The sequence below is a fragment of the Lithobates pipiens genome, unplaced genomic scaffold (genome assembly GCF_037356315.1).
Source record: "Lithobates pipiens isolate NorthernLeopardFrog02 unplaced genomic scaffold, aLitPip1_a1.2 Scaffold_8, whole genome shotgun sequence".
NCBI lineage: Eukaryota > Metazoa > Chordata > Amphibia > Anura > Ranidae > Lithobates > Lithobates pipiens.
This window is the reverse complement of record NW_027507903.1, coordinates 480344656-480365769: the sequence shown is the minus strand read 5'-3', so window position 1 is coordinate 480365769 and position 21114 is coordinate 480344656. Positions and strand designations below refer to the sequence as shown.

The following is a 21114-nucleotide window of genomic DNA, read 5'->3' as shown; positions in this document are numbered from 1 at the left end:
GTAATCAGTGGGGGGATCAGAGGCAGTGATCACAGTTGGGGATCAGTGGGAGGATCAGAGGCAGTGATCACAGTTGGGTATTAGTGGGAGGATCAGAGGCAATGTCACAGTTGGTGATAAGTGGGAGGATCAGAGGCAGTGAACACAGTTGGGGATGAGTGACCAGGGGTAGTGATCACAGTTGGTGATCAGTGGGAGGATCAGAGACCAGAGGCAGTGATCACAGTTGGGGATCAGTGGGAGGATCAGAGGCAGTGATCACAGTTGGTGATCAGTGGGGGGGATCGGTGATCACAGTTGAGGATCAGTGGGATGATCAGAGGCAGTGACCACAATTGGGGATCTGTGGGAGGATCAGAGACCGGAGGCTGTGACCACAGTTGGTGATCAATGGGAGGATCAGTGATCATAGTTGGGGATCGGTGATCACAGTTGAGGATCAGTGGGATGATCAGAGGCAGTGACCACAGTTGGTGATCAGTGATCATAGTTGGGGATCAGTGATCACAGTTGAGGATCAGTGGGAGGATCAGAGGCAGTGACCACAATTGGGGATCTGTGGGAGGATCAGAGACCAGAGGCAGTGACCACAGTTGGTGATCAGTGGGAGGATCAGTGATCACAGTGGGAGGATCAGTGATCACAGTCGGGGATCAGTGATCACAGTTGAGGATCAGTGGGAGGATTAGAGGCAGTGACCACTGTTGGGGATCTGTGGGAGGATCAGAGACCCGAGGCTGTGACCACAGGTGGTGATCAGTGGGAGGATCAATGATCATAGTTGGGGATCAGTGATCACAGTTGAGGATCAGTGGGAGGATCAGAGGCAGTGACCACTGTTGGGAATCTGTGGGAGGATCAGTGATCAGCGTCCTCTGCGACCAAAGAGACCAGCGCAGATAGAGAGGGCGGGGCCTTGTGCAGCGAGCCCAGCCAGGAGGCGTGGTTGGGAGGGATCAGCGAATGTTTGGGTGTGGTTAGAGGGAAATGTAGTGGGCGGTGCTGGGAGCTGCGACTGGGAGTCAGGGGAAGCTGAGCGATCTGGGGAGCAGACGGAGGAAGGTGAGAAGGACAATTCCTGTAATTATCTCCGTAGCATGTAATGTACTGTGTCCCGGGGTGTGCGGAAATGGGAACCCACTATGGACAGAGCAATGACTCTATATGGATGGAATATGGTAGGTTAGGGGAAGGGAGCCTGCACCGGGGCTGATCATCATATGGGGGGATGCCTATGGTAATGCATTGCATGCATTTTGTCTTGTGATCTATAGAGAGGCATTTTACTGGTTCACTAGATTTATGTACACAAATCCTTTGCTATATAAAATGGATCTACATATACAGTGTGTGTGTGTGTGTGTGTGTGTGTTTCACCTTCCGACGAGTTTGCATCACTGAGTGCTGCCAGGCTGGGTTTTCTTATTATTTCTGATTATAATACATTATAAGACTATATAAAGCTATGTCTGGTGCAGGTGAATAGCCCTGCTGTAATGGAGTATATGCTGTAATGGAGTATCTACTGTATACTATATGGTATGTCTTAATGACACTGTGCTGTAATGGAGTCTATACTGTATATGGTATATAACGCCCCAGGAAAAGATTGTGGAATGCTGTGTTGGATACAATGGAACCAGATTGTGCAGGTGTCTGGTAGATACACATTAGCAGGTGTCATGGTGTTTCTGGGGCAATAAGGGTTAAATAAACATGGGGGCCTTGCAGGGTGTGTGGCACTGTAGCGGGTGTTGTAAACACCCCTCCCTCCGGTTTGCATACATAAGGCCATGTGTAGGACAAGGCAGTGCAGGTCTTCCATATGTTACACAGCAGAGTGTGCAGGTGGTGAAGGTGGTGCCCGCCCTGGGCTGTGCCAGCATTGTCTGACCTCTGTGTGATATTGGGTTTCTGCATCAGCATTTCTATTCCAGCAGTGTGCTCCGACCAGTGCCACACATACTAGACTGGCCTTGTGGGCAATCGCAGCCCCCTAGCTGAAAAGAAAGTCTAAGATCAATGGGCATTCTTGCTACACTCAGACTGCTAGTTACTCAGCACTGCAGGATTTTTATCTTGCCTTAGTGTATCACAACTGGCATGCCCGGCAGAACCTTTCACTATGCATGACAATCCCTCTTGTCCCAAAGAAGATCCTTTTGAATTGGAGGCAAATTTAACCCCTTGCTGCTGCTGTAAATTCTGGGAGGCAGAATTTCAGAACTTGTGATTGGCAGTTACAGCGGTCACTTGATCAGAAGCTCCCAATTCCAAGTATGCATCAGGAGCTGCCCAAGACAGTGAGTGCACTCTCAGCACAGAAAATCCATTCCCCGTGGATGCATGCATGTGGACACTTGGCATTAAAGGAATTCAGCTCCTTTGCAAAAAGTAAAGGCGCAGAGTTAAATAGGACTCAAGCTTCAAATACAGTAGTTGCTGACTTTTAATATTAGGGTACTTACCGGTCCATCCATCCAGTGGTGTTCTCACCCAACCTGATTATTCAATGAGCTGTCGGGTATTGGGTGTCAGCTGTTGGCACTGCAGTCGGTTTCCTACTGTGCTTGTCGTTGTGAATGGGCTGCAGTCTTCCGAGACCTGTTAAGTGTCCCAGAAGGCTGTGGAGGAAGGGGGGCAGCCAACTTCTGGCTCAACTCTCTGCTGTGAAGTGAGCTGGAAGTGGGAGCGGGTACCTGGCAAAACCAGGTACACACACACACACACACACACACACACACACACACACACACACACACACACACACACACACACACACACACGGTGCCAAATGTGGCAGCGGAGGGGGAGGCAGACAAATGGAGCTTCCCCTTTTGGGTGGAGTTCCGCTTTAGGTCCAAGGAGCTGCATGATGTCCTCTGGGCTTATCTCTATTATTTACATCTGATAGTTTTATTGCACTCCTAGATGGCGACTATCACTGCATTTTCAAAAGTCTCACACTGATGTATCGTTAACATTAGAGTCAGTGCAGCTGCTTTGCCTGACTTTCCTCCTCCTTCTGCCCAATCCCAGAAGCATTTTTATTATGTGAACTCATTTACAAAATACAAAGGCTTCTCTGAATGAGCAGCAGAGAGGAGGGGCGGGTAGAGGTGCTCTGTGTGCCTCTATCTCCTCTCACAGGCTGGCAGAGCCATAAACCTGTCAGATATAAATAATAGAGATAAGTCCAGCACCTCCTTCGATTTTAAAGCGGAGCTAAAGCCACCCCCCCCCCCCAACAATTTGAAATGTAAGCGTCAGCAGCTAAACAAATACTGTAGCTGCTGACTTTTAACATTGGGACACCTACCTGTCCAGGGATTCCACGATGTCGGCACCCCAGACGATTTTCAGTCTGTTCTCGGGTGCTGCCGCCGTCATTCCCTGTAAGGGAAACCGGCAGTGAACCCTTGCGTTGTGCTTTCTGAATAGAGTAGAGGAGGGTGGGGGGGGGGGGGGGGGGGCAAACTTCCGGGAGACTTTGCTGTGGCAAGGTCTCCCAGAAATGGGGACGAGTGCCTGTCAGAAACAGGTACCCACTCCCCCCTCCTTCCGAAAGGTGCCAAGGGGGAGGAAGCAAACAAGTGGAGCTTCTGCTTTTGGGTGGAGCTCCTCTTTAAGTCATAGTGGCCTGGCACTTCTTACATAGTGGTTGGATTATATGCGTATAGCTGGCATGAACAGGTATAAAGGCAGCTCTGTATTTGTTAATGCATTAATATGTTTATTTTTAGCTTATAGTTTCAGTGTAAGTACCTGGATCTTACAGGATATTAACTTCTTGTAGTCCCTGTATAGAAGAGTTTAAACTGGGAGAAAGAGAGACGTAGTACAAAGAGCCAATCAGTTGTGCTGATGTGCTTAGAAGGTGCATGTGGATGGGAGGAGATGACAAAGAGACAGGGAGATGAGCTCATCAGTCTGGACCTGTTCATTTTACTATCTAATCGCAGGGGGGTCGGGGGGGTGGGAGACCTGTAAGTGTTACTGAACTACAGCAGAGAAAAATCAGGGCTTCTGCCAGTTAGAACTGTGCTGTGTAGCAGAGCTATATAAATCTCCAGACTGGATAAACAGAAATGCACAATCATTTGGCAGTTAAGACATCTCTTGTATATTTATTTCAAGAGTGAATTTGGCCATTTGCCTTTAGTTCAGCTTTAAAAAAGGGACTCTTCCCCTGAAGTTGATAAGGCTTGTTAAATCCCCCAGTGGATCCTCCACACAGCACTCGTCCCAGTGGTTTGGAAATAAACGTCTTTTTTTTATTACTGTCAGTGCTGGCTGTTGCTCCATCCCAGGCCAAAGCCCAATTTATGGGCATTCCTAAGGGGGAGGTACAGGCAGAACTGCAGCCACAGACCCCTTTGAATACTAGGCTCAGTTTATATAGATAAAAGGCTGAGCCTGCAATCTTCTGCAACCCCCGGCTAGGTATGAAGAGATTCCTATGCTAGTAGCTGGTGGCTTGTGTTGTGAATGACTGTGGCTGGGGAGCACAGCTTGAAAACGGTATACACTGGCAGCTACTACATTTGTCAGAGATAGATTAGAGTTGTAGCAGCCGGTGTGTGCTGTTGTCGGCTTGTGGTTTTGTGAATGTCGCTTTTCCGCAGCCGCTGTCTTCACACAGCTACTAGTTTGCAAGCTAAAAAAAAAAGCTTTACAGAAAAGCTATAGTCAGGCTTTGATGTATATTAAAAACCCAAAATGTGTTTTTTTTTTTTCTTTTTATTTATTTACTTATTTTTTTCAATTTTGGATGGAGTAGGAAAGGTTTCAGGATTTTTGTCCCATTGGAATTCCCCTCTTAGATGTCACTAGAACAACTATCCTCATTGGAAAATCCTCTCTCTATTGTTTTTGATTTCCTCTCACTTCCTGTTGTGTCTCCTGGACAGAAAGTGAACAGCAAATTTCCCAATATGACACAGCAAAAGCAAAAAAAAAAAAGAGACTGGTGTTCAAACCATTCCCTACTGGTTTTGTTTTTACCAGGTAAGAAGCTAAAATGCGATTTCCCCAGATTACGGTTTTCCTTTTAATGCATAGTTCAATTTTGTTTCATTGAGCCCTGGTTCACATTGATGTGATTTGGCAGACAATTTGACATGTCAAATCGCATGCCAAATCATTGGCAATTGCCGGCAATGGCACCATCCGAATCGGTGTGATGCCGCATTTGTGGCACCGCACCAATTCCCAAAATTAGTTTCTGTACTACTTTTGGTGATTTCGGGGTGTGATTTCTATTGACATCTGTGCACAAACCCGCACAGATATCTCCGAAATCGCCCTGAACTCAGGACTGACATGCCGGAATGAAATAGTTCAGCTGAACTCGCACGACTTCATTCCCGCGGTCCGTGTGAACCAGGGCTGATGTTCACTTGGTTGCATCACAGCTGAAGCTTAAGGATCCTGTTTATAGGAAGTTTATTGGTTCTTACCTCTAGTAAAAACTATTACTGCCAGATGTCGCATGTTGTTTCCTTTAAGCTGTAAAAGCTATCACCCGTGGTCCGCAGTGAGCACCGGTGGCATCCATTTTGTAGGCGTGTCCAATGTTCAGCGTAATTCATAGTCCAAATGGCGAGGATAAATAATAAGGTCACTTTGTAATTCGTGTGCGTTTGGTCATATGGCCCTGCTGACAAGGTGTCCTACTCTAACTTTGTGCCCATACAGAATGGAGAGCAGCTTCTGCCAAATCTTTTGTCTCTGGCAACATGAAAAATAATACCCTCCCTCTCCAAATATTTGCAAATCCTGCCATTAAATCTTTTCGGTGACGCGCTTGTTATTTGTTACTAAGCTAGACTATTTTTCCTAGTTTGTTCACAAAGGTGATTCTGGCCTTTCCACAAGAGGTAAAATGTACCTAAAACAAAAATGCAATGCGTTGTAGCTTATCAGTCCTTAGATGTGGTGGCTGCATTCGTTTTCGCTTTTCAGGCTTTCTTTCTTTTTTTCACTTGGTAAAACATTTAGAGTCCTTTCACACGGGGTGGATCAGTCCTGATCCGCCCCGTGGATATCCGCTTGCTCAGCGGGGATCGTCGGAGCGATCTCCTCTGAGCAGGAAGATGACAGGTCCGTCTCTGCACACTGCGCAGGGATGGACCTGTCACAGCGCCGCTCTCCCCTATGAGAGATCGGGTGACGATGGACCGTAGTGTCCATCGTCATCCGATCCGATGATGGATGGAAAAATAGCTTTTTCCTCCATCACACTTTTTCGGATCGGAGCGTCGGATGTCAGCGGTGACAAGTCCGCTGACATCCGACGCTCCATAGACCTCTATGGAGCATCCATTCAGGTCCGCCTGAAAAACTGACAGGCGGAACTGTACGGATCGTCCGTGTGAAAGGGGCCTTAAAGGCTGGCTCGTTTGGCTGTACTTCTTCTCCTTTTTGGATCACAGCAGTGTAGTTCGTTTTGCAATCCTGTCACCCGTTTTCAGCAGACAGCGGGCTTCAGCCTGCTAATGTCACAGATGTCACAGAGGCGGTCCAGGTTCAAGAAGGACCATATGATCGGGATCTGTCCACATGCCTGGATTGGCACCTGGCTTGACCTCTCACCGAACCGATGAGAGCCTGGGCCAGCCGCACCCGCCTCTCCACAGCCCAGCGAGCACAGGGTGCAGAGCAGAGAGTCGGTAACTGACAGTTGCCAGCTCTCTGCTCAGGGAGCTCTGAGAACCAAGCGATTGGCGGTGTTTAATCGCTCAATTCTCAGTGTTTGGGCTGGCAGGGGACAGATGCAGCACCATTGCTGCATCCACCTAGGTAAGTATGATTAAAAAAATACAGCAAAACCCATACTTCTTTTAACTTCATCATCTCCTCTTTGCCATAACATAGGGAGAGGTGTTCTGTATTCTATGGGTAGGATTGAGAACAATGTAACTGACCATAGTCTGCAAAGGCAAAGAGTACACAAAGTCATTAGCAGATATCAGGATTGACTGGTATTTTTTACACTGATTGAAGAGATAAAACCTGTACACATTCAATGTTGTATATATAATGGACCAAAAGGGAGCGAAAACAAAAAAAACAAAAAAAAATCATTGTTAGGATTTCTATACAGATTAAAGCAGAGCTCTAGCCAAAAACAAAGATAAAAACCAGCCTTTGCTGCAACATTCACCTTATATCCTGAAGTTTCCCTGGCAAAACCTTTTTTTTTTTTTTTTTTTTTGCCTTCTAGATGTCCGCATTCTGATGGCCAGCATCATTCAACCCACTTCCTCTGAGACCAGGTTGTTCTGAGCTAATTCTCAGCTTGTGACTAAATAGTTAAAACAGAAGCAGCACAGTGATGAGTTCATCTCCTCTCATTAGTGTTTCTTTTCAGTATGTGAACTGATTGGCCCCTTGTACTGCTTCTTTCTCTCATACTCCAGCCCTGCTATATTTATGGTACTTGCACTGCTGGTATTTGGAAAATGCATGTAATGTGTATTACAGACCTGTACTCGTCTTTTATACCTGTCTATAGTTCATCGTTAAAATATTCATGTCAGAGTACACTGATAATCAGGGCAGTCTCACCACTGCTGCCAGTCAGTGCCCATCAGTACAGCCTCATCAGCGCACATCAGTAATGGAGAAAAATTACCTGTTTGCAAATGTTATACCAAACTATGAAAGCGTGTGTGTGTGTGTGTGTGTGTGTGTGTGTGTGTGTTTTTTTTTTTTTTTTATGTATTTAGCACAAAAAAAAAAGTGGTGATTAAATGCCACCAAAAGAAATCTATTAGTGTGAAAAAAAAATGATAAACATTTAGTTTGGGTGCATGACCGCGTAATTGTCATTCAAAGTGTGACAGCGCTGGAAGCTGAAAATTGGCCTGGGCATTAAGGGGTAAAAGTGCCCAGTAGGCAAGTGGTTAAGTAGGTTTTGCATCCCTATAGACTTGGAAACCAGAACCAGTCATCACATGTCCATGATTCCATTGAAGATATTTTTTTGTTCTTAATTTCAAGTTTCAGGAAGTGAGGTGGAGGAGATCACTGGGTGACCAAACGCTCCCCCATCCACTCAGCGAGGGCTAATAAAATTCCATTCTTTATTAAATCCCGTCTAGGTATTACCTTTAACTCTTGTGTTACCTTTGACTCCCAACCTATTGTGAGTGGCATCAATAGGGGAAACTCCTAATTCTAAACTTGACAATCAAGTCTTTCCTGATTGAGGCTTCTGGTGTAGTGCAGGCCCTGCAACCTTGCAGAGTCACCAGGCAGAACCACCCGCCCCAGGGGGAATGAGCACCCTGTTCCACCCTCATTTTAATCTTATTACAACAAGAATCTGCTCTGAGGCTCTCTGAAGCCAGGCAATGCCACAGTTTTTACCCGCAAAGCTTTGCTTTTTAGTTTTTTTTTTATTTATTTATTTAAAGGGGTTGTATGGGTTTGTTATTTAAAAACAAAAAAAAAAAAGTTATACTGACCTCCACTGTGCAGTTCGTTTTGCACAGAGTGGCCCCGATCCTCCTGTTCTGGGGTCCCTCAGAGGCAGTTTTGGCTCCTCCCCGCAATAGCTAACCCCCCTCTGGGAAGCTCTATACCGAGGCGATTAGCTTGCGGGCGTGCTCCCTGTCATACACATTATGTCCATAGGCACGCACAGAGTGTATGACTTGGTCCCGCCCCCCCCCCCCCCCGGTGGCCGCGTCATTGGATGTGATTGACAGCAGCGCAAGCCAATGGCTGTGTTATCAATCTATCCAATCAACGGCCAGACTCCGTGGTAAAGAGGATTCTGGGAGACACACACAGCAGGTGAACGGGCTCAGGTAAGTAAATGGGGGGGGGGGGGGCTGTCATTGCCAGGTTTTTTTTTCACCTTAATGCATAGGATTCATTAAGGTGAAAAAAACACAAACCCTTACAACACCTTTAACCTGTTGCAATGTTTGTTTCATAGTTTGTTAGGTTGAATAAAGACACCTGTCCATCCAGTTCAACCTGAGTGAGTCTCTACAATTGTCCCTATCCCTGTACATTGCACACTCACTTCGGTCCCTACCCTCAAGGAGCCCACAATCCAAGGTCCCCATTCATATACTAGGGCCAATTTTGGACAGAAGCCAATTAACCTACCTGCATGTCTTTGGATTGTGGGAGGAAACCGGAGTACCCGGAGGAAACCCACGCAGGCACAGGGAGAACATGCAAACTCCAGGCAGGTAGTGTCGTGGTTGGGATTTGAACCAGCGACCCTTTTTACTGTTGGGCGAGAGTGCCACCCACTACACCACTGTGCCACCTGATATTTGTATATAACTATATCTCCTCCATTCTTTCTTTTGTGAGGTCAGGTACTGATGTTGAAAAATAAGTTCTGGCTCACAATCGGTCTTACAATTCACCCCAAAGGTGTTTAGTAGGGTTGAGGTCAGGGCTCCATGCAGGCAACTCAAGTTCCTCCAAACAAACTGGTCACACCATATCTTTATGGTGCCAGCTCTGTACACGGCACAGTTGTGCTAGAACAGAAAATTTCCCAAAACTTACCACAAAGTTGGAGGAGCACAGTTAACTAAAATGTCTTTAAGTGTCCTTCACTGGAAACCTCTGCTGATTCCATCATTGGAGGGGTTCACTTATTTTCTTTGCCACATGCAGAATAGGGGTGGGCTGTGCTGCGAAAGTAATATGTGTACACTGAGTGCACAGCATCAATCAGGCTTCAATCACTGTTATGAAGCAATAGTGTCCAAAGGAAAGGAGGCTGTTCAACAGAATTGGCAAATTGTCTGCTGCAGTGCAATCAAAGGTACTCGGCCTCCTTTCCTTGAATACTATGGGGACAATCACTAAGCAAATTGGTGGATCAGGCTAAAGCCTCATACACACGATAGGACTTTGTACAAACTTTCCCTTGGATTTTTGTACAAAGGGCGTCGGCCCTGAACTTGCATTGCATACACACGGCAGGACTTTTTCAGCCAACTTTCAACAAATCACGTGGTTTTTCTGCTCTTTACCGCCACCTTTGGTCAACTTCTGTATTGTTGTCTGATCTTTTGCATTGGTTCTGAGCATGCCTGTTTGTACTTTGTACAAAAGTCCTATGGTTTTCTATACACACGATCAGACTTTGCTCCATCAGACTTTTGTTGCCAGAAAGTTTGTCCGTTCGTACAGCCAACAAAAGTCCGATGAAAACCAAAAAAGTTTGTCCGATGGAGAGTACACACGGTCGGATGTTGCTCCAAAACAGCTAATTTGCATGTTTGTTGTCAAAAAGTCTGATCGTGTGTATGGGCCTTTACTCTCACTTGGCAAAGTCTTTGCGACCAGATTACAATTTACAGATAGGTTTGTCCTCCAAACTCGCCTTTACCCAAACTTTAAAGTCGGAAAACAGGTAAACAAAGGGTCAGGATGCTGGTGACTTCCGTGCTGATATACAGTGCATCCAGAAAGTTTTTTCACATTTTGTTATGTTACAGCCGTATTCCAAAATGGATTCAATTAATTATTTTCCTCCAAATTCTACAAACCATAACCCATAATGACAACATGAAAAAAGTTTGTTTGAAATCTTTGCGAATGTATTAAAAATAAAACAGGGAAAAAAATTCCATTTACATAAGTATTCACAGCCTTTGCTTAATACTTTGTTGAAGCACCAATTACAGCCTCAAGTCTTTGAGTATGATGCTACAAGCTTGGCACACTTATTTTTGGGAAGTTTCTCCCATTCTTCTTTGCAGGACCTTTCAAGCTTCATCAGGTTGGATGGGGAGCGTTGTTGCACAGCCATTTTCAGATCTCTCAAGAGATGTTCAGTCAGGTTCAAGTCTGGGCCATTCAAGGACATTCACAGAGTTGTCCTGTAGCTACTCCTTTGTTATCTTGGCTGTGTGCCTAGGGTCATTGTCCTGTTGGAAGATGAACCTTTGCCCCAGTCTGAGGTCCAGAGCGCTCTGGAGCAGGTTGTCATCAAGGATGTCTCTGTACATTGCTGCATTCATCTTTCCCTTGATCCTGACTAGTCTCCCAGTTCCTGCCCCTGAAAAACCGATCCACAGCATGATGCTGTCACCACCATGCTTCAAAGTAGGGATGGTATTGGCCAGGTGATGAGGGGTTCCAGGTTTCCTCCAGACATGATGCTTGCCTTTCAGGCCAAAGAGTTCAATCTTTGTTTCATCAGACCAGAGAATTTTGTTTCTCATGGTCTTTTGGGTACCTTTTGGCAAACTCCAGGTGGGCTGTCATGTGCTTTTTACTGAGGAGTGGTTTCCGTTTGGCCAATCTACCATAGAGGCCTGATTGGTGGAGTGCTGCAGAGATGGTTTTTCTTCCCTCTCCACAGAGAAACGCCGGAGCTCTGTCAGAGTGACCACTGGGTTCTTGGTCACCTCCCTGACTAAAGGCCCTTCTCCCCCGATCGCTCAGTTTGGCTGGGTGGATCTGCTCTAGGAAGAGTCATGGTGGTTCCAAACTTCTTCTATTTATGGATGATGGAGGCCACTGTGCTCATGAGACCTTAAATGCTGCAGATATTTTCCTGTACCCTTCCCCAGATTTGTGCCACGATACAATCCTGTCTTCGAGGTCTACAGACAATTCCTTGGACTTGATGGCTTGGTTTGTGCTCTGACATGCACTGTTAACTGTGGGACCTTTTTAATAGACAGGTGTGTGCCTTTCCAAATGATGTCCAATCAACTGAATTTACCACAGGTGGACTCCAAGTTGTAGAAACATCGAAAGGATGATCAGCGTTAGAATGCACCTGAACTCAATTTTGAGTGTCATGGCAAAGGCTGTGAATACTTCTGTACCTGTGATGTTTTTCATTTTGAATAAACTTGCAAAGATTTCAAACAAACGTCTTTCACATTATCTTTATGGGGTATTGTTTGTAGAATTTTGAGGAAAATTAATGAGTTGAATCCATTTTGGAATAAGGCTGTAACTAGGGTTGCAAGGATACTAGTATCGGTATAGGTGCCGATACCGAGTATTTGCACAAGTATTGGTACTCGTGCAAATGCACTGATACTTTCAGGCTCTGCTCTTTGAGCTGTCAGTGGGTCTCCCCAGTGTTAAAGAAGTCTGGTCATTGGAGCTGTCAAATGGGATGAACAAATGTTCCTCTGTTTAACCCCTTAATAACCCTTAATTTACTCCATATTTACTCCCTATTCTCCTCCATTTAATTATTTTCCTGCATCTTTTCTTTTGTTCACATTTATTTTAAAAACAATAAAACTTTTTTTTTTTTTCTTTTTTGCTTTGCTAGTGAATAAAAAAAACTCTATATATATATATATATATATATATATATATATATATATATATATATATATATATATATATTATATTCTACTTTTCAATGCTTTGTACCATTGCTGACAACTGAAGTTAAAACGAAACAGTTGCGGTAGGTATCGGTAATTGGTATCGGCGAGTACTAAAAAGAAAGTATCGGTACTTGTACTCATTCTAAAAGGGGGAAAAAAAATGGTATCGGTGCATCCCTAGCTGTAACATAACAAAATGTGTGAAAACTTTCCAGATGTGTATGGACATATGTCCATATTTGGTTATGCTGTCACAGTGCAACTTTAGCGCAAAGAGTGAATTTATGACTCGAGCTGTGAGCTTATGAAAAAATCTGTCGCATAATTTTCTGTCAGTGCTCCCTTTTAACATTGGCAGTGCCCTGATGAATTGATAAAGGCCCTCTTTTATGCCTAATATATCAATTGATGGTTTGCAATTGTGTATAGATGCAGACAGGGACAGTGCAGAGCCTGTGTCAGCTGTAAAAGGGTCAATGAACAGGTATAAGACCGAATGGAGACCGGTAGGTGTACTGTAGAGAGTATTCTTCAGTTAGTCATTCAAGAATTTGGGGGAGACTCGCAAGGAGTGGACTGTGGCATGGGCTACAACTGGCCCATTCCTTGTTTCATTCAACTCCTGAACCAAAGACAACGCCAGAAGCCTCTTACCTGGGCTAAGGATAAAAAAGGACTGGACTGTTGGTCAGTGGTCCAAAGTCCTCTTTTTGGATAAAAGTAAATTCTGCATTTCATTAGGAAATTAAGGTCCCAGAGTCTGGAGGAAGAGTGGAGAGGTGCAGAATCCAAGTTGCATGAACTATCAAAAGAATTTGGGCTTCCACAACATCTCATCTGTGCCACAGACTGATCACCTCCATGCCACGCCGCATTGATGCAGTCATTCATGCAAAAGGCACCTCGACCAAGTATTGAGTGCATACTATACATGGATATATTTTTCAGTAAGCCAACATTTCTGTATTAAAAATCCTTTATTTTTATTGGTCTTATGAAATATTCTAATTTTCTGAGATACTGAATTTTGGGGTTTCACTAGCTGTAAGCCATAATCATCAAAGGAAATAAATACCAAATAAATGCTTGAAATATATCACTCTGTGTGTAATGCATCTATAGCAAATATGAGTGTACCGTATATACTCGAGTATAGGCCGACCCGAATATAAGCCGAGGCCCCCAATTTACCCCCAAAAAAACTGGCAAACTTATTGACTCGTGTATAAGCCGAGGGTGAGACATGCCTGTCCATCCCTGTGTGTGTGTCCGTCCATCCCTGTGTGTCCGTCCATCCCTGTGTGTCCGTCCATCCCTGTGTGTCCGTCCATCCGTCCCTGTGTGTGTGTGTGTGTCCATCCATCCATCCATCCCTGTGTGTGTGTGTCTCCATCCATCCATCCATCCATCCATCCCTGTGTGTGTGTGTCTCCATCCATCCATCCATCCATCCATCCCTGTGTGTGTGTGTCTCCATCCATCCATCCATCCCTGTGTGTGTGTGTCTCCATCCCTGTGTGTGTGTGTGTATCCATCCATCCCTGTGTGTGTGTGTGTCTCCATCCATCCATCCATCCATCCATCCGTGTGTGTGTGTCTCCATCCGTGTGTGTGTGTGTGTGTGTGTGTGTGTGTGTGTGTGTGTCCAGCCTACCTGTGTCCCGAGCCTTTGTCCCGAGCCTCCGTCCCGTGTCGTGCCTTGCCTTCGTCCCGTCCCGTCCCGTGCCCTCTTCGTCGGCGGCCATTGTAAAATTCAAAAGCCGCGCCTCCTCCTTCGCCTGTGATAGGCGGAACACTGAATTTCCCAGCAGCCTGTGTTCCGCCTATCACGGACGTCGTATCATCCTCGTCCGTAGTACGAGGATGAGAAGATGCCCGTGATAGGCGGAACACAGGCTGCTGGGAAATTCAGTGTTCCGCCTATCACAGGCGAAGGCGGAGCCGGAGGCGCGGCTTTTGAATCATAGAATGGCCGCTGTCTGTCTGCTCGACACGCTGATCGAGCGGGCAGACAGCGATGACTCGAGTATAAGCCGAGGGGGGCACTTTCAGCCTCAAAAAAGAGGCTGAAAATCTCGGCTTATACTCGAGTATATACGGTAACTTTTTGAATTGAATTATTGAAATTTACTTTTTGATGATATTCAAATTTTTTGAGATGCACCTGTGTGTATGAGATTAGAGAATAATATATATATATATATATATATATATATATATATATATATATATATATATATAATTTATTTAGCGGTACCCCTATAGGGGCTGCTGGATATCGTGGTTCGTCTGTCACCCTTTCCAGTCACTTTTGGGACATTGAACTGTCCATATTTTTATTGAGGAATTTTGAACTTGGATAGGGTAAGGGAAATGATGGGATGCCCAAAGTATATAGTAGAATCAATAAAATGATCAGATGGAACATCCTATTTACACTTTTATAGTTCCAGTCTCCTCCAGGACAACGCTTATTTGTAGACTGTTCCTCTCTTTCCTGTACGATACTTGGTTCCTGGTACAGCTACCACATGGTTAGGCCTGACCCTGGTTCCAGCCAGGCCTTAGCAACTGCCATTTGCAGACAGGGACCGCGGGCCCCTTTAGTGTAGCAACAAGAATAGAAGGCTTTATTGCTAGCTGACCTTGATGGACTACTGCTCCCAGTCAGTCCTTTTCAGGCTCTGCCAACCCTCCTGGCTGCAGCTGCCTGACTCCACTGCCCATGACCTCAGTCTCTCCCGCTGGCTCTACATCCATCCTCCCTTTTTTTTTTCCTCTAATATAAATACTGTATAATATGAACCCCCCCCCCCCCCGCGTATATAAGCGTACATCCTTCATTCTCTTACAACGGGAAACCAACTTAAATCAGGTCTACGATTGTTTCCAAGAAATGTCCGTTTGTTATTTTTTTTTCTTCTAATGAAAACTGACATTTGTTATCTTCAGTGGCCTGGCTTTCCTTCCTTCCACTCTGTTTTGGGGGTCTCAGGCGCTAAGCCATTGTTATATACTGACAGGTCTGCAGCTTCCTGCCTGAGAAGAGCTGATGCATAGGATTTCAGTGCTGAAGGAACATGCGGACATCTCCATCTGAAAATGCTTGTTGCTTGGCTTCCATGTGATCATACGGCTTTGATACTTTTTTGCCTCGTTCCGCTGGAACCTTTCTCTGACTTTGAATGCTGCATGCATGTTTCAAGTTGAGGACTCAAAACAGTGAAGGCAGATAAAACCAGCAAACTAACATATTTAGAAAGAGGTCATCAGCCTATGTGTTTCTCAGTACAGGTGTATCTTAATGAAATATAAAGATATAAAAGACAAACATTAATTCAGCACTTTTATTTAACACTTTTTTTTTTTTTTTTTTTCCCTTGCAAGCAGTACAAGTCCCTGATTTGACTAGGTATCGGCTTCTTGCAATCCCTGTACAAGCAGAGCTTAGACTGGGAAAGTGAGAAACAGCACAAGGAGCCAATTGCTTCATATGCTGATGAGGAGAGAGCAGAGAGCCATGAAAAGGTGTGGACTTTGGCAACCTGTCCATTATAGTATACAGGGCTGGTGGCTGCACCTAGCTGCTGAAAACTGCAGCAGAAACTACTGCTTATGAATATAACTTTAAGCAGGCCATAGGTGAGTCAAAACTGAACACAAATTTTTCTTGTTTGTTTTCGTATTAGTGTGCCAGTTGCGACACACTATTTTCGTGTGTCACAATTGAAAGTGCCTGATTCAACATGCTGGATTTAGAAAAACAAAACGCATGATGGCACAATAGTATGCACCATTTTAATTTTTATGATCGATAGAACATTCGGTTTTCGAGTTGTCTATGGCCTGCTTTAGTGTGGAAAATAGTTTGGGCCAAACAAACTATCTAGAGGGATGGTAAACCAATCGGACCACCCCGTGTACATTTACTGTGGCAGGGCGGCCACTCTATGCAGAATGATGTACAGGCATGCAATTCTGTACTTCTGGGTCTGGGGCACGCATGCACACCACCGGCGACGCGCTCCTGCTGTGACTGGACACAGTGGGAGCCAATTAGTGGGTCTGGCAGGCACAATGTCTGCCGGTACCTGACGATCGTTAATGGCACACGGCAAGTAAACAAGGCAAATCGCCATTCTGTGACAAGGGAAGGCAGTAATCTTTTTTTTCTGCTAAGCAGAAACATGGATCTCTGCCTTCCCACAGTGCAAGCAATCCCTAGGAACACATTTTAACACTTTGATCACCCCTGATTTTTAACTTCTTAACTTTTAACTCTTCCTTGCCAGTGTCATTAGTACAGTGACAGTGCATATTTGTAGCACTGATCACTGTATTAGTGTCCACTGGTCCCCAGAAAGTTAGGTGTTCGACTTGTCCACTGCAATAGTGCAGTCCTGCTATGAATGAATGAATGAATGAAATACTTATATAGCGCACAATGCGAACTGAATCGCCTCTAGGCGCTGTGGCGAGCTTTGATCATCTGCTAAAAGAGGAAGGTCTTGAGTTTTTTCCTAAAAGCCAGGTGATTTTCTTCCAGGCGGATGTTTATTGGTAGAGCATTCCATAGCCGAGGCCCTTGGACAGCGAATCTCCGATCCCCCTTGGATTTATACCGGGCTTTGGGCACGAGGAGGAGGTTTTTGTTGGCTGATCGAAGACTGCGGTTTGGTGTGTAATGATTTATTTTCTCCATTAGGTATTGCGGAGCTTCTCTATGCACGCATTTGTGGGTGAGGCAAAGGGTCTTGAACGTGATCCGATTTTTTACGGTTAGCCAATGTAAGCTCCTCAGTGAAGGAGAAATGGATTCCCAGGGTTTTTTCCCCTGTTATCAGCCTTGCCGCCGTGTTTTGGATCAGTTGTAATCGCGCAAGTTGATATTGTGGTAATCCTATGTAAAGCGAGTTTGCGTAGTCCAGTCGTGAATTAATGATTGTTCCAACTACCACTGCTTTGTCATTCTTTGGGATAAAAGGGATGAGTCTGCGAAGCATGCGCAGCAGATGGTGAGATCGACTGACTACTGCTCCTATTTGCGCATCCATTGACATTTGTGCGTCTAAAATAACCCCGAGACTCTTGGCTTTGGTCTTTGGGGAGATAGTCTGCCCAAAGACGGTTGGTGGAGACCAGGAGGTTTTGGTTGCGGGCTTATGATTTGGGTGTAAGATAAGAAGCTCTGTCTTTGATTGGTTCAGCTGGAGGGAGTTGGTGGTCATCCAGTCCTCTATTGATTTGAGGCAGTTTTCAAGTTGTTGTTGGTGATCTTTTTTTCCATTGATCCGGAAATAAAGTTGCGTGTCGTCAGCGTAAGAGTGGAAGCAGAGATCTGAGCATCTGATGATTTGAAGGAGTGGGCGAATGTAAATGTTGAAGAGAACGGGTGACAACGGAGAGCCTTGAGGGACTCCGCAGGTGACTGCCCGAGTTTCGGAGAGGAATTTTCCTAGTTTCACTGTCTGTGACCGATTTCCTAGGAAGGACGCGAACCAATGGAGATCTATGTCTTGGACTCCGGCTACTTCTGTGAGGCGGACGAGTAGAGTATTGTGATCTACTGTATCAAACGCTGCACTTAGGTCTAGCAGTACGAGGAGACACGGCTCTCCGTCATCTGCCGCTTCGAGGGCGTCATCCCAAATCTTGAGGAGAGCTGTTTCTGTTCCATGACCCGGGCGGAAGCCTGATTGCAGCGGGTCCAGGAGTTTGTGAGTATCCAGGTGAAGTTGTAGCTGATGTACTACAGCTTTCTCCATGATCTTAGAAATGGTGTTGAGGCTTGTAATTGGCCTACGGTTGTTTGGATCCTGAGGGTCCAGGTTTGGTTTCTTGAGTAGAGGTTTGACGATGCCTTGTTTGAGGATGCTGGGAACAATCCCTTCGTGGAATGATCGGTTTATGAGGTGGGTTATGGTTGGAGCCACGATGTCGGAGCATTCTTTCAGTAGTTTTGTGGGGATGATGTCAATAGGTGAGGTACTGTCACGCAGTTTATTAATGATGTTTTTTGCGGTGTCTACGGTAATTGGGGATAGTGAAAATTTTGGCGGTTGCGGTATGTTGGTGCGGACATCCTCTTTATGTATTTGCTGGCTGAGGTCGGATGTTTTCTTCTGACAAATTGTTTCCCTGATGGTTTTGACTTTATCGATGAAAAAATCTGACAGTTTGTCACAGTAATCCTGGGATTCGCTTTCTGGGGGTTCTAGGCACACCGGATTCATTGATTGATTAACCAGTTTAAACAGTTCCCGCGGTTGGTTTGCGGCCGTTGAGATTGTATATGAGAAGTGGTCCTTTTTGGCTTTGAAGATTGCTTTCCGATAATTCTCTGTCAGACCTTTGTAGTTAAATAGGTTTTCCTCGGTGGGATTTCTTCTCCATGTTCTTTCCGCTCTTCTGCGTTCTTGCTTTAGTACGGAGAGGGAGCTATTAAACCATCCAGCATTTTTCTTCCTGATGAGAGCCCTGCGTTTTGGTGCTACCGAGTCTGCTGATTGCAGTAATGCCTTGTTCAGGGAGTTGAGTGTTTCCTCCGTAGAGTGGTTTAAGGTTATTGTAGATATTTTTTTGGACAGAGTGGTTTTGAAGGCTTCGGAGTACAGTTTTTTATGCGATCTGGTCCAGTGCGTTGTTACAGGTTTCCGTTTTGCGTTGGTGATGTTGGTAGTGATTTTGAATTTGATGGCGTGATGATCCGTCCATGGTAGAGTTATGTTGTCGAGTATGTTGACGTCGATGTTCTGTTTGAAAATGAGGTCCAGGGTGTGTCCTGACCCATGCGTGGGAGTCTTTATCAGTTGCTGTAGACCCAGTTCTTCTAGTTGATTGATGCAGGCAGTCGCGATGGGGTCTTTAGGCTCGTTTGCCCAAAGGTTGAAATCTCCGAGTGCCAGGAAATTTTTGAATTTTAGGGTGTGCATTGCAAAGGATTCCGTGAGGGGTGAAAGAAGATTGGACTTTGGTCCCGGTGGTCTGTAGCACAGTAGAATATGAGTGGTGTCATGGGGTGTTGGTTGAAAATGTAGCGTCAGGGTTTCCATAAAAGACACTGGGTTCTGAGATGATGGTTTAGTGAGATCCAGGTGACCTTTAAAGATCACTGCTAGGCCTCCTCCTTTTTTCCCTATCCGGTGTTCGGTTAGGATCCTGTAGTTTTCCGGCACCAATTCGGTGAGGATGGTGTTGCAGTCAGAGGTTAACCAGCTTTCGGTGATGAAGAGACAATCTACATTGTTCTCGATGATGAAGTCGTGTACTTCCAGTCTATGTTTGACTGCAGACCTGGCGTTAATCAAGGCGCAATCTAATTGTAGTGGTCGAGTAGATGTCTTCCTGTGGTTGGGAGCTGCTTGTCGTCCGGTTTTTAATAGTTGTTCTCTTTGAAGTATTTTTTGTATGGAAGATGGCAATGTGGTGTTGATGTTCCTTAGTCTGTGCAGAACTTCAGCTGAGTATTTGAAGTAGCACATGGTTTGTGGATGCTGTTGATGGTACTATGGGCCTAAGATGATGATCCTGATCAGGGTATTGATCCTGAGGTGGGGCTAGGTATCAGACTTGCCGCCGTGCTTGAGGCTATTAGCGCGCAAGTTGATCAGGGGATGCCTATATGGATGCGGAAGGAGTTGTTGTATTCGGTTGCTGGCTGTTCCAGCTGCCTTTACTTAAGGTGGAGGTCTCCGCTTAGAAAAGAAGTCTGGCTGTGATCTGGAATAGTCGTCCTAGGATAGCGTAAAAAATGGAAAGGAGGCCGGAGGTAGGGGTAGGCTAACCTATGGTTGTTCCAGAGGAAGGCAAAAAACCCCCTGACAGTAGCAGCCAAATGCACCAGTGGGGCAAAAATTCCTTCCTGATCCCCGTAGGCGGTCGGACAGAGTCCCTGGAACAATCACTGGGGGGGGGGGGGGGGGGGGAGTGGAGGTGCGAGCTTACCTGGCTGCGGTTGTCCCCTTAAAACACTCTGATCCGGTGAATCTGGCTTGCTGTCAGCCTGACATTTCTGGAAAGCTGTCTGGTTGCCCCTTGCAGTGGGATCTTTAAAATGGAGGGGAGGATGGATGTAGGATAGAGGTTAGAGACTCCTGTCTTAACTCCTGTTTTCAACTCCTGGTTATTAACTCTCCACTTTAGTTCAAAAAAATCCACTTATGTTCAGAAAATCCACATGCAAGCCACAATCAGGGAGCAAGCTCAAGGGGGAGTTTGTAGAACTACCTTTATACACCTGTGAACAATTCACCCCTCCCCTAATTTGGGAGGAAGAAAGAGGGGAAAAAAAATGCTGTTTAAAAAGTGTCAGCAAAAAAGGTCTTTTAAAAACTGCTAGCAAATGTATCAAATAAAGGAGGGGAGAAAATAAAACACCCCCAAAAACAACACTTGCAAGCAGAAGCAGTCAAGCAGAAGCAGTCAAAGCACAACTCCTGGTTATTAACTCTCCACTTTAGTTCAAAAAAATCCACTTATGTTCAGAAAATCCACATGCAAGCCACAATCAGGGAGCAAGCTCAAGGGGGAGTTTGTAGAACTACCTTTATACACCTGTGAACAATTCACCCCTCCCCTAATTTGGGAGGAAGAAAGAGGGGAAAAAAAATGCTGTTTAAAAAGTGTCAGCAAAAAAGGTCTTTTAAAAACTGCTAGCAAATGTATCAAATAAAGGAGGGGAGAAAATAAAACACCCCCAAAAACAACACTTGCAAGCAGAAGCAGTCAAGCAGAAGCAGTCAAAGCACAACTCCTGGTTATTAACTCTCCACTT

General features: G+C 45.3%; 1 protein-coding gene across 4 annotated transcripts in view; it reads left to right on the top strand.

The window, feature by feature from the left end:
* The first annotated feature begins 959 nt into the window (after positions 1-959).
* MANSC1 (MANSC domain containing 1) overlaps positions 960-21114 on the top strand; it is a 40268-nt gene continuing 20113 nt past the window's right edge. For 2 of the 4 annotated variants that reach the window (XR_013270302.1, XM_077468808.1), the window contains exon 1: positions 960-1062. The gene's annotated coding sequence lies outside the window, so the exon portion shown is untranslated. Of the gene's footprint in view, positions 1179-21114 lie in introns of all 4 variants that reach the window. The other 2 variants (XR_013270303.1, XR_013270304.1) reach the window with 2 other exon arrangements.